The following is a 13,136-nucleotide window of genomic DNA, read 5'->3' on the forward strand; positions in this document are numbered from 1 at the left end:
AAAAAAGTTACTTTTCTAGAGTAGCAGAACTTATGACAATGCAAGAGAAAATAGAAGTGATGTGGTGCAATCCTACCCCCCAAGGACATTGGATAAAAGACTCCAAGAAGATTGGGTCAGAGATGCAAGAGAAGGCCCTAGGGTTCTCATGAGCCTTAGGGTAGATTTTGGGCCCATGGACTAAGTATGAGTCCACTTATCTTTGTACATATTAGATTAAGATTTCATTATTTTTGGGCCTTGTATTTAGGGCTTCATAGTGTAGGGAGGGTACCCTAGTAATGTAGGATTTTTCAGCCCTTGTATTATAAGGCACCTAGACTAGTTTTGTATTAGGGGTAATTTTGTAATTTCACATGCATTAAATGCACTAATTGATGTGTGTGTTGAGAGATAAATTTAATTGAATTGGGAGAAGTCCAATCCAATTAAATTTTGGACCATCTTAAGGAGGAGGTGAGCATTTGCTTGCTACACCCCATTACCACATCATATAGTCACACTATTAAATGCACTATTTGATGTGTGTGTGTTGGGAGATAAATTTAATTGAATTGGGAGAAGTCTAATCCAATTAAATTTTGGACCATCTTAAGGGAGAGGTGAGCATTTGCTTGCTACTCCCCATTACAACATCATATAGTCACACTTTGTGCATATCCTTCATGTTTTACATGCCTCATGACACATAAGCACACTTAGTGGAGAATCTTGGACTTGATCTTGGATTAGTGGGTTGAATCATAGCTAAAATTCACTAATCATAATTAGTGAAATTTTGGCTCCAAATTTGGCTCCACCAATTTAAATTCAAATTCAAGTGAAATTTGAATAGAAATTCAAATTCCCCTCCTATTTTGTGTGACACTTAGGCTATAAATAGAGGTCATGTGTGTGCATTTTTTTCAACTTTGATCATTTGAGAATTACACTTCAAATTTTAGACCTCACTTGAGGCATATAATTTCGTGCTCTTTCTCTCCTTCTCCCTCCACTCATCTTCTCCTACCTTCAAGCTTTTATCCATGACTTCCTATGGTGGTGAGCTTGTTCTGGACTCATCTTCTCCTTGAAGTGGCATCTCCAATCATCTTTCTTCCTTCTCCATTCGGCTACCATTGATCTTCAAGAAGCAAAGGACTCCATTGATGAAGAAGATTCAAGGCCTACAAACTCCACATGAAGCTACGTCATGTGATATCAAGAGCAATTTCATCTAGGTGATGTTCTTTTGCTTCCTCTATCTTTTTGTTTGATCAATTCACTTTAATTCCTTGTTCTTCATCTTATTCTCCATGCATATCCTTCATTGTCTTCTGGTTTGGTCCTATTTAGAGTAGATTCAAAAAAATAAACCGATAAAATCTTAGATCTACACTTGTTATTGCATTTCTACGATTCAAATTTTATAGACCTACTCTTGAATCATGTTTTTGTGTTGATTTTAGATTCTGTCATTTTTCAGTCATAATCTTCTTGTGTTGAACCTTTAGATCTAAATTTTCTTCCAAAATATTGATTAGAAAAAAAACAAAAAAATCGAAGTGTAAATCACTTAATCCATGTTGTCTTAGAGTCATGTTTAGTCATAACAATTGTCACATTATGTTTTAAGTTTGTGTTGAATTTTGATTTTGTTGATTGAATTCTAGATACATTTTTTCGTGTATTCTTGTCATTCTTAGCCTATCTTTTGAATTTTGAGTCTAATTCATGCATGTTATTTAGTTCATAACATGTTCTAAATCAATTCCTAGAAGTAGTCTTGTAGTTCAACTTTTTTTTTGTTTTCTAAGTTTCCTACATGATGCCTATGAAGAAGTAGAGTTGTGGTTGGATTTGTGAATAAAAATAAGTCTTAAGCTCTCTTGGATTGTGTTATTCAAAACAATTAAGCATAAGCAAATACAAATTGTAACTATCCAAGCCTTAAGCAACATAAACACTACTCTTGATTTCTAGGTTGAAATCGCTAGTGTTGGTAGCTTGAACATACGAACTTTTAAAAATTACAAGGAATTGGTCTCTAAGAATTTTGAGCTGAAATGTTTTTTGAATTTTCTAGACATCTGAACCAAAATTAGAAAAAAAGAACCAAGTGATTTGGATAAATGGAAAAAAAATAATAAAAATCATACACGTTGACGGGAAAATCAGTGTCCAGAAAAGAAAAAAAAAGTGAAAGGGAAGTGTGCTTGTTTTTTGGCTCAAAATTTGTTCTATGATTGGTGCCAATTTTATACCAATCTTAGCTGTGAAATTTCAATTGCAAAGTAGTGTGAAAATAAGTGCCAAAACTAAAGGTTTCTTGAGTTTTTTTTTTTTTTTTTAGTTTTTCTACTCTACTCTAGAGCCATTCTAGGTTTCTCTTTGAGTCCTAGCTTGCTTTTATGTGTTTTTCATTGCTTTAATTGATGAATAATCCTTGAAAAATTTTCTTGTTAAAACTCTATTGGTTTAGCTTTTATTTCATTTTTTTGGTCTTTGGTTATTGCTTGTCTCTTTGATTCCTTATTTGTGAGTTGCCATATAGGAAATTGGAAAGGAAGATTGGTGTCATGATATGAACCCTTATGGCACAAGGGCTGACTTAGGATCGTCTAAGATTAAACCTTGATGGAAAATGAAGAAATTGATTATGGAAAGGATGGAAAATAAGGTGGTTAATTTTGTGGGTCTTAATAAGGTGGTTCTTGGCATAAAATGGATGAATGGGATGGTAAAATGTAGGTTAAGTGGTGGCTAGACAGAAATATAGAAATGACAATAACTCAAGCTACAGGGCTCCAAATGAGGTGATTCCAAAACAAGGTGAAAGGTCTCGTTTTAAAATTCAATTTAGGCTCAAGAATCACTTAATTTGAGTGCGTAAAATGGGAGTTATGGCCATGAGATAATTCTGGGCAGAAGTGGATTTTCTGGAATTGTGGTTTGAAAGAACAAGGTTGAAGATAAAAGGAAGGAAAGAATCACTCTTTCCAGTGAGGGCAACACACAAAGGTTGTGAAAGTCCTTTGATACAGTCAGGGTGTTCTCGAATCACTCAAGAATTTAGGAGAATCACTCTCACTAAGATAAAAGAGATAAACTCTAATTTTCTGAATAAAACTCAACTTGTGTTTATTGATAAAATGGTTCAGCTTATATAGAAGCTTTACATCAAATTTTAGTAATGACCCACTAACCTTGAATTAAAAGAACTTAGTGCCATTAACCTAGGGAATTAAAGAACTTAATGGCTGAGTGTAACTGAAATTGTGGCAACCAAAAGTCACCCCCAACAGCCATCAAGTCATCCACCATTTGGTCTCCCAAAAGGCTGATGCCTAGGTTTCCAATTGGGCCCTTATTACAACTCGAACTAAACCTAACTAAAGCCCTTTTAGTTGATTAACCCAAAACATTTTTGGTCAGCCAACTTTACAAGGATTGAGCCATTATTTGGACAAACTAAACACTCTAAAATTGAGACAAAGTGGTGCCATTTAGTCCTCCTCCATTTGGGTCATGATACAACTCACAATCTTGGACTTTTCTCCTTGAAACTTGGGCTTGTATTCAAATAGTATGGACAACACTTGTTGAAGAGCTTCATTGGCTTTCCTTGCTCTAGCCCTTGTCATAGGTCCTCCAAGTCCTTCAAGTGGATCCTTGCCCTTGCTTTTGGTCATGTCCTCATCATTCTCTCCCTCTTGAGAAGGATTTATCCTCAAATCGGATTCTCCATCTGCATCAAAAAGAGATAAGTCAGAGACATTGAAGGTGGAACTAACATTATACTCACCGGGCAGCTCAACTTTGTAAGCATTGTCATTGATTCTTTCAAGCACTTGAAATGGTCCATCTCCCCTTGGTTGAAGTTTTGATTTCCTTTGTTCCGGAAACCTTTCTTTTCTCATGTGCACCCAAACCCAATCTCCGGGTTCGAAGACAACTTCTTTCTCCCTTTGTTGGCTTGTTTAGCATAGCTTTTATTTTTCCTCTCAATTTGATCTTTGACTCTCTCATGAAGCTTCTTCACATAGTCCGCCTTTGCTTGACCTTCTTTATGCTTAAAAACAGAAACATTAGGCATAGGCAAAAGATCAAGAGGAGTTAGTGGGTTAAAACCATAAACAACTTCAAAAGGAGAACAATCAGTGGTGCTATGAACAACTCTATTGTAAGAAAATTCAACATGGGGTAAACAAGTTTCCCAAGTTTTTAAGTTCTTCCTCAAAATTGTCCTAAGCAAAGTTCCCAAAGTCCTATTAACAACTTCCATTTGCCCATCGGTTTGTGGGTGACAAGTGGTTGAAAATAACAATTTAGTGTCCAACTTGCTCCACAAAGTCCTCCAAAAATGGCTTAGGAACTTAGAGTCCCTATCACTAACAATGCTCCTTGGCAAACCATGGAGTCTCACAATCTCCTTGAAAAACAAATCAGCCACATGGAAAGCATCATCAACTTGTTTACATGGAATAAAATGAGCCATTTTAGAAAACCTATCAACAACCACAAAAATGGAATCTCTGCCATTGCTTGTTTTTGGCAGCCCCAAAACAAAATCCATGGATAAATCAGTCCAAGGATACTCCGGCATTGGCAATGGAGTATACAATCCATGAGGCTTTACCTTAGACTTTTCCTTTTTACATACAATGCAATGTTAACAAAATTTCTGCACATCCTTTTTCATATGAGGCCAATAAAAATGTTCTTGTAATTTTTCTAGAGTCTTTTGGACCCCAAAATGCCCCATTAAACCTCCTTCATGTGCTTCACAAACAAGCAAATTTCTAGTAGAAAATTTAGGCACACACAATTTGTTTTCTTTGAAAAGAAAGCCTTCATGTCTAAAGAAACCATTTTCTGAAAAAATTTCATAATTTTTAAAAATTTCTCCAAAAGTTTCATCATTTTCATACATGTTTTTCAAACATTCAAGACCAATCAATTTTGTTTCAAGCATAGAAAGTAATGCATGACGCCGAGAAAGAGCATCGGCTATAATATTACCTTTTCCCTTTTTATGTTTGATAACATAAGGGAATTGCTCTAGGAATTCCACCCACTTCGCATGCCTTTTGTTAAGCTTGCCTTGCCCCTTGATATATTTGAGGGACTCATGGTCACTATGAATGACAAATTCCTTGGGATAAAGGTAGTGTTGCCATGTTTTCAAAGCCTGTACTAAGGCATACAACTCCTTATCATAAGTTGAATAGTTAAGGGTAGAACCACTTAACTTTTCACTAAAATAAGCAATTGGATGGCCTTCTTGCATCTACACAGCCCCAATCCCAACATTTGAAGCATCACACTCAATTTCAAAAGATTTTTGAAAGTTTGGCAACGCAAGTATGGGGGCATTAGTTAGCTTTTGCTTAAGAATATTGAAAGCTTCTTCTTGTTTCTCTCCCCATTTGAAACCAACATTTTTCTTGAGCACTTCATTGAGAGGTGCTGCCAATGTGCTAAAATCCTTCACAAATCGTCTATAAAAACTTGCTAAGCCATGAAAACTCCTCACCTCAGTCACGGACTTAGGTGTAGGCCATTCTTGAATAGCCCTAACCTTCTCCTCATCAACTTGCACTCCTTTTGAACTCACAACAAACCAAGAAACACAACATGTTTAGTACAAAAGATGCATTTTTCAAGATTGGCATACAATTGTTCTTCTCTATGCACAGTCAAGACAGATTTTAAATGATCAATATGCAAATCAAGTGAAGTGTTATAGATAAGAATATCATCAAAGTACACCACAACGAACTTTCCTATGAACTCTCTCAAGATATGGTTCATTAATCTCCTGAAAGTGCTAGGAGCGTTAGTTAGGCCAAAAGGCATAACCAACCATTCATACAAACCATATTTTGTTTTAAAAGCAGTTTTCCATTCATCCCCTTCTCTAATCCTAATTTGATTGTATCCACTTTTTAAATCGATTTTAGAGAAGTAACATGCACCATGCAATTCATCAAGCAAATCATCAAGCCTAGGTATATAATACCTATATTTAATGGTGATGTTATTAAAGGCTCTACAATCGGAACACATGCGCCATGTCCCATCCTTTTTAGGGACCAAAATCATTGGGACAACACAAGGACTCACACTATCTCTTACCCAACCTTTGCTAATGAGTTCATCCACTTGTCTTTGAATCTCTTTGGTTTCTTTGAATCTCCGCCCATGTATCAACCATTGGCTCTTCATTTCTTGCTCTCTCCTTTTGTAGCTTGTTCCACCACACAAGAGCATAGTCGGAAAACTCCGTGGCGGCAAGCTTCACCTTTTGGTCCTCCTCATAGTTGTTGCATGAGAAAACATGCTCTATTTTCATCTCCCACTCCAAGTAGGCCTCCGGATCATTCTTTCCTTTAATGGGAGGAATGTTGAGTTTAATGCCATCAATTCGGTTTTGTCTAGGAACACCATCATTCCCTCTTCTCCTCCTTTCTTCTTCATTATGATCTCTATTCTCCATTTGATCCAACCTCTCATAGAGCGCATCATCTCGTTGTTTCATTAACCTCTCCAAATGTTGCATCAAAGCTTGCATTTGGAATTGTGAAAGCCCCACTCCATCATTAGGATTAGTACCTGACATCTCAAACAAACAAATCAAACATAACAAGACAATTATAGTTGCTATTTGAATACCTCACCCACTCAAGTGTATCACACAATTATGACTTTTCTCTAATGAAAACACTCTTGCCTTTTACCACTCTAATTCCCCTTGAGTTCTTAGGCAATTCAAGAGATTATGGCCACAATAAAGAACAATTCACCAATATGTGTAAGGTAAGGCTAGAGAGACAAGGAAAAGGTTAACCAAGAAAAAGGCTAACAATGTTTTTAGGCACGATTGAAGGAAATAAAATTCAGAATTTAGGAATTCAAGTAACAATCCTTCATACAACCAATATATTACCTTAAAGAGATTTTTTTTTTTTAAAAAAAAAGTTCTTCAAGCATGAACCATTTAGCCCAGTTTTTTTTTTTTTTTTTGCTTATACGAATTTCTATTTTTTTATATAACAAAGAGATCAAAAGGTTTAACTTTTGCAATAGTTCAGCCTAAGAGAAAAAAAAAAGAACATGAACAAGAAGGTAATATAAATGGCAAATAAAAAACAAAGAAGGATGTTACCCAATATTTCTAGCAAAGGAAGTATTGATCCTAGAACCGGAGCTCTGATACCAAATGATATGAACCCTCATGGCACAAGGGCTGACTTAGGATCGTCTAGGATTAAACCTTGATGGAAAATGCTGAAATTGATCAAGGATGGAAAATAAGGTGGTTAATTTTGTGGGTCTTAATAAGGTGGTACTTGGCATGAAATGGATGAATGGGATGGTAAAACGTAGGTTAAGTGGTGGCTGGACAGAAATATAGAAATGACAATACCTCAAGCTACAGGGCTCCAAATGAGGTGATTCCAAAACGAGATGAAAGGTCTCGTTTTGAAATTCAATTTAGGCTCAAGAATTACTTAGTTTGAGTGCGTAAAATGGGAGTTATGGCCACGAAATAATTCTGGGCAGAAGTGAATTTTCTGGAATTGTGGTTTGAAAGAACAAGGTTGAAGATGAAAGGAAGGAAAGAATCACTTTTTCCGGCGAGGGCAACACACAAAGGTTGTAAAAGTCCTTTGATACAGCCAGGGTGTTCTTGAATCACTCAAGAATTTAGGAGAATCACTCTCACTAAGATAAAAGAGATAAACTCTAATTTTCTGAATAAAACTCAACTTGTGTTTATTGATAAAATGGTTCAGCTTATATAGAAGCTTTACATCAGATTTTAGTAATGACCCACTAACCTAGAATTAAAATAACTTAATGCCATTAACCTAGGGAATTAAAGAACTTAATGGTTGAGTGTAACTGAAATTGTGGCAACCAAAAGTCACCCCCAACAGCCATCAAGTCAGCCACCATTTGGTCTCCCAAAAGGCTGATGCCTAGGTTGCCAATTGGGCCCTTATTACAACTTGAACTAAACCTAACTAAAGCCCTTTTATTTGATTAACCCAAAACATTTTTGGTCAGCCAACTTTACAAGGATTGGGCCATTATTTAGACAAACTAAACACTCTAAAATTGAGACAAAGTGGTGCCATTTAGTCCTCCTCCATTTGGGCCATGATACAACTCACAACCTTGGACTTTTCTCCTTGAAACTTGGGCTTGTATTCAAATAGTATGGACAGCACTTGTTGAAGAGCTTCATTGGCTTTCCTTACTCTAGCCCTTGTCATAGGTCCTCCAAGTCCTTCAAGTGGATCCTTGCCCTTGCTCTTGGTCATGTCCTCATCATGTCATCCCTTGAAGAATTTGAGTCAAAAAGCAAGGGGCCAACCACCTTAAGAGCTATTGGACTAAGAAGCACTCCAAATTGAGTGAATCACTAAAGAGAGAACAACCACCAAAATTGAGGACCGTTTTGTAATTTTGTAATCGACAATTTACTTACCTTCATTGCTTTCAAGTTTTGTAACAAAAAGGCCTTTCATTGGAAGTGTGTTGGGAGCCTCCAATAGGTTACCAAACTTGCATTTGTGTGTAATAATTTTAGGCAATTTTCCATTAGGATAGTGAGTGTTTTTTTGGGAACCTTAAATGTGGTCATCCAAACACTCCTAGGATCCACCTAGTTTACATTTCTTGCAATTTAATTTCTTGCTTACTTTATAGCTTATTTTCTTTACTAGTCACGCCTAGTTTATCTTGTAATTACATAATACTTTCTTCTTGTTTATCCCACTTATATTGAGTTCTTTTGAACCCTAGCTTTTACTTTTACAAACCTCCAACAAGAAAGAACCACAATTTAGGAACCAACATGAGTCATCATTCATCTAGTGTTAATGGTGAGGGTACTAGTCATAAGGACCCTCTATCTAGAATCTTAGATGAGTTGAGTTCCCTCAAGTTATAGAAAGAAAAACTCGAAAGAAAAGAAAAAGGAAAAGAGAGGGTAGAAATAAATCAAGATGAGAGAGAACAAATAAGAGAGGAAGAAAGAAGAAAAATAATAAAAGAAATGGAAAAAGAAAAACATGCCTCCTATAGTAGTCGTGACTCTTGCAAGAGCCTAAGTCAAGAATTTAGTGACTATTATAGAGGAAGGCATAGGTCACATCCTAGACCCCACTCCCATAGGAGAGAAAAGTAAAGAAAACCTCAAGAGGCTAACATTAACCTCCCATACTTCCATAGGAAGGACAATGTAGATGCTTATTTATATTGGTAAATGAAGGTTGAGCAACTCTTTGCTTGCCATCATACAAGTGAGGAAAAAAAAGGTTCCTTTGGCTACCCTTAGCTTACAAGGGTATGCACTCTATTGGTGGACTTCCCTTGTTAGGGAAAGAAGGATTCATGGGGATCCTCCAATAGAGTATTGGAATGACTTGAAAAGTGCCCTTAGGAAGAGGCACATCCCCTCCTACTATGAAAGGGAGCTTATGGACAAGCTCTAAAGGCTTAGACAAGGGAGTATGAGAGTTGAAGAATATAGACAACAAATGGAACTACTCCTTTTAAGAGCTGGACTTAGGGAGGAGGAAAGAACAAGCTTAGCTAGGTTCCTTAGTGGGCTTAATATGGAAGTGAGGGACAAGGTTGAACTCCTTCCATATAGGGACCTAGATGAGCTAATCCAACTTTGTATAAGAGTAGAGCAACAAATTAAAAGAAAACCTTCTTCAAAATCTTACGGCTTTCACTTTTATCCACGGAAGGACCAAGCCCAAGGAATTTTGGGGGCTGCACCTTCAAAACCCAAGGAAGATAAAGGTAAGACAATAGAGAAACTCACCCCTAAGACTAGTTCCCAAGCAAGGACTAGCAACATTAAATGCTTCAAATGTCTTGGGAGAGGTCACATTGTCTCTCAATGCCCCACAAAGAAAATCATGATTATGAGGGGTCAAGATATTTATAGTAGTCAAGAGGAGACTACTTCTTCCCTTTCCTCTAGTGCAAGTGAAGATGAAGTAAGGGGTGAAGAGTCTAGTGAGAAAGTCTACCCCTATGAAGAAGGTGACCTCCTAATGGTTAGAAGGCTCCTTGGAGGTTAATCTTGTGATCTATCCCAATCCCAAAGAGAACATCTTTCATACAAGATGCAAAATTTTAGATAAAACTTATTCTCTCATTGTGGATAGTGGTTCATGTTGCAATTGTTGCAGCACTAGATTAGTCTCTAAGTTGAGCCTTGCTATCACTCCCCATCCAAAGCCTTACAAACTTCAATGGCTCAATGAGCAAGGGGAGATGATTGTCAATCAACAAGTGAAAGTGCCCTTCTACATTGGAGCATATAAGGATGAAGTGATTTGTGATGTAGTTCCTATGGAGGCAGGATACCTTCCCTTAGGTAGGCCATGGCAATATGATAGGAAAATAATCTATAATGGCCTAACTAATGAGATAACCCTCACCCACCTTGGAACAAAGTTTGTGTTGCATCCTCAAACACCTTCACGGGTGGTCAAAGATCAACTAACTATGAAAGATAAGAGGGATGAGGAAGAAAAACTAGAAAAACAAAAGAAAAAGAAGGATAGTAAGGCCTTGTCTTCAAAGGCCAAGGGGAAGGAAAAAGAGGAAAAGGATTCCTCCAAGAAGATTGTAAAGAAGGAAAACCATTTTGCAACAAAAGGTGATATCAAAAGAGCACTCCTTCTTAAACAATCCTTCTACCTTCTCCTATCAAGGGAAACATCCCTTAGCACTGTCATACCTCTTGAGCTTGAAGTTATTCCTCAAGTAAAGGAGTTGTTGGATGAGGGTTTGGTTCATAAGAGCTTAAATCCTTGTGCTTTGTTGGTGCCCAAAATAGGTATTATGAGGCACCAAATCCCTATGATAGGTGGTATGATGAATGTGTTTGAGTGGTGCAACCCTCTTTTGTAAAATCACCCATGCATCCAACATCTTCATGATTCGCATACATAGGGACTCATTAGGTAGGTTTGTTCTTATTTTTAGTTTCAATACAAACTTAGGTGCTCATATGGGACACCTTAGGCTTGTCGTACTTTTTGGTAGGAATAATCAACATGAAAATACAGAAAAAGGTATGTTTTATTGCATTACTTTCCTTAATTTTTTAAATAAAGATCAAGGGGTTCTCATGGACCTTAGGAGAATAAAGGTCATTCCTGAATGGCCCACTCCACCAAGTATAAGGAAAATTTGGGGCTTCCATGACTTAACAAACTTTTACAAAAGGTTTGTCCCATATTTTTCTATACTTGTAGCACCACTCATTGATTTGGTGAGGAACCATGTTCCTTCATGGGAAGATGCCCATGAAAGGGGTTTTCAGACCTTACCCTACTCCAACATACCAAACACCACTAATATATATGTTTTTATTCTTTTTACAGGTGTTGTGGGAAGAAGCCTAGAGCTTCAAGAACCTCTAGATTTGAGGTCAAATCCTTTTCAAAGGGGAGAGAATGATGCAATCCTACCCCCTAAGGGCATTGGATAGAAGACTCCAAGAAGATTGGGCCAGAGATGCAAGAGAAGTCATTAGGGTTCTCATAAACCTTAGGGTAGATTTTGGGCTCATAGGCTAAGTATGAGCCCACTTATCTCTATACATATTAGATTAAGGTTTCATTATTTTTGGGCTTTGTATTCAGGGCTCCATTATGTAGGGAGGTTACACTAGTAATGTTGGATTTTTCAGCCCTTGTATTTTAGGGCACCTAGACTAGTTTTTGTATTAGGGGCTGTTTTGTATTTCACATGCATTAAGTGCATTATTTGATGTGTGTATTGGAAAATAAATTTAATTGAATTGGGAGAAGCCCAATCCAATTAAATTTTGGACCATCTTAAGGGGGAGGTGAGCATTTACTTGCTACACCCCATTACCACATCATATAGTCACACTTTGTTCATGTCCTTTATGCTTTACATGCCTCATGACACCTAAGCACACTTAGTGGAGAATCTTGGACTTGATCTTGGATTAGTGGGCTGAACCATAACTAAAATTCACTAATCATAATTAGTAAAATTTTGGCTCCAAATTTGGATCCACCAATTCAAATTCAAATTCAAGTGAAATTTGAATAGAAATTCAAATTTTCCTTCAATTTTGTATGACACTAAGGCTATAAATAGAGGCCTTGTGTGTGCTTTTTTTGAACTTTGATCATTTGAGAATTATACTTCAAATTTCAGATCTCATTTGAGGCATAAAATTTTGTGCTCCTTCTCTCTCTCTCTCTCTCTTCACTCGACTTCACCTACCTTCAAGCTCATATTCACGGCTTCCTATGGTGGTGAGCTTGTTCTTGACTCATCTCTCCTTGAAGTGACGTCTCCAATCATCTTTCTTCCTTATTCATTCCGCTGTCATTGATATTCAAGTAGCAAAGGACTCCATTGATGAAGAAGATTCAAGGCCTACAAGCTCCACATGGAGCTATGTCATCATGAGCCACTAACAACAAGCACCAACAACCAAATTTTTTAATTTAAATTATGTGCAAGTTGTTCCAACTAAGAAAGAAGTAGGAAGTAATTGTGTTAATGGAGACAACTCACTATAGATCTCCTTGGCCTCTAAGCCTCTCAAGAAAAGGAGCATGGATCATCTTCAAGGCGTTGTTTCAGGACATTGAAGTATAGTTGAAGCTCTTTGCTAGGAAGGAAAATATGATATAGAAGGTATAGACCAAAAGTCATATTGTACATGTTTTACAATGCTATATCTTTGATATAAAATCATAAGAAATTTTTCAAACTATTTTCAAAATGCAAAAGCAACGTCTACTCTTTTCTATAAAAGAAAAGAACAAATTCTACACTAGCTAGAGTATGATATTTTAAGTAGCTTATGAAGCGGCATATAATAGTACCTTTGTAAGGTTTTTATGAGAAAACTATCTTCGGACAAAAGAACTATAAAAGGATAAGTTGTGCTCCTAAAAAGAATTCCAAAAAACTAAACTCTAATCTATCTTTAAAACTTTAGAAGTTGCATGCTTTTTTACAAAATAAGCAATAGTCAGTCAAATATTACCATTGAGCCCTCTTCTAGTGACCTTCTGATTCACTTCACCTATATATGCCATCTAAAAAAATCCTCTTCCGATATATACTGTTCT

Source organism: Glycine soja, chromosome 4 (genome assembly GCF_004193775.1).
Source record: "Glycine soja cultivar W05 chromosome 4, ASM419377v2, whole genome shotgun sequence".
In the NCBI taxonomy this organism is placed as follows: Eukaryota; Viridiplantae; Streptophyta; class Magnoliopsida; order Fabales; family Fabaceae; genus Glycine; species Glycine soja.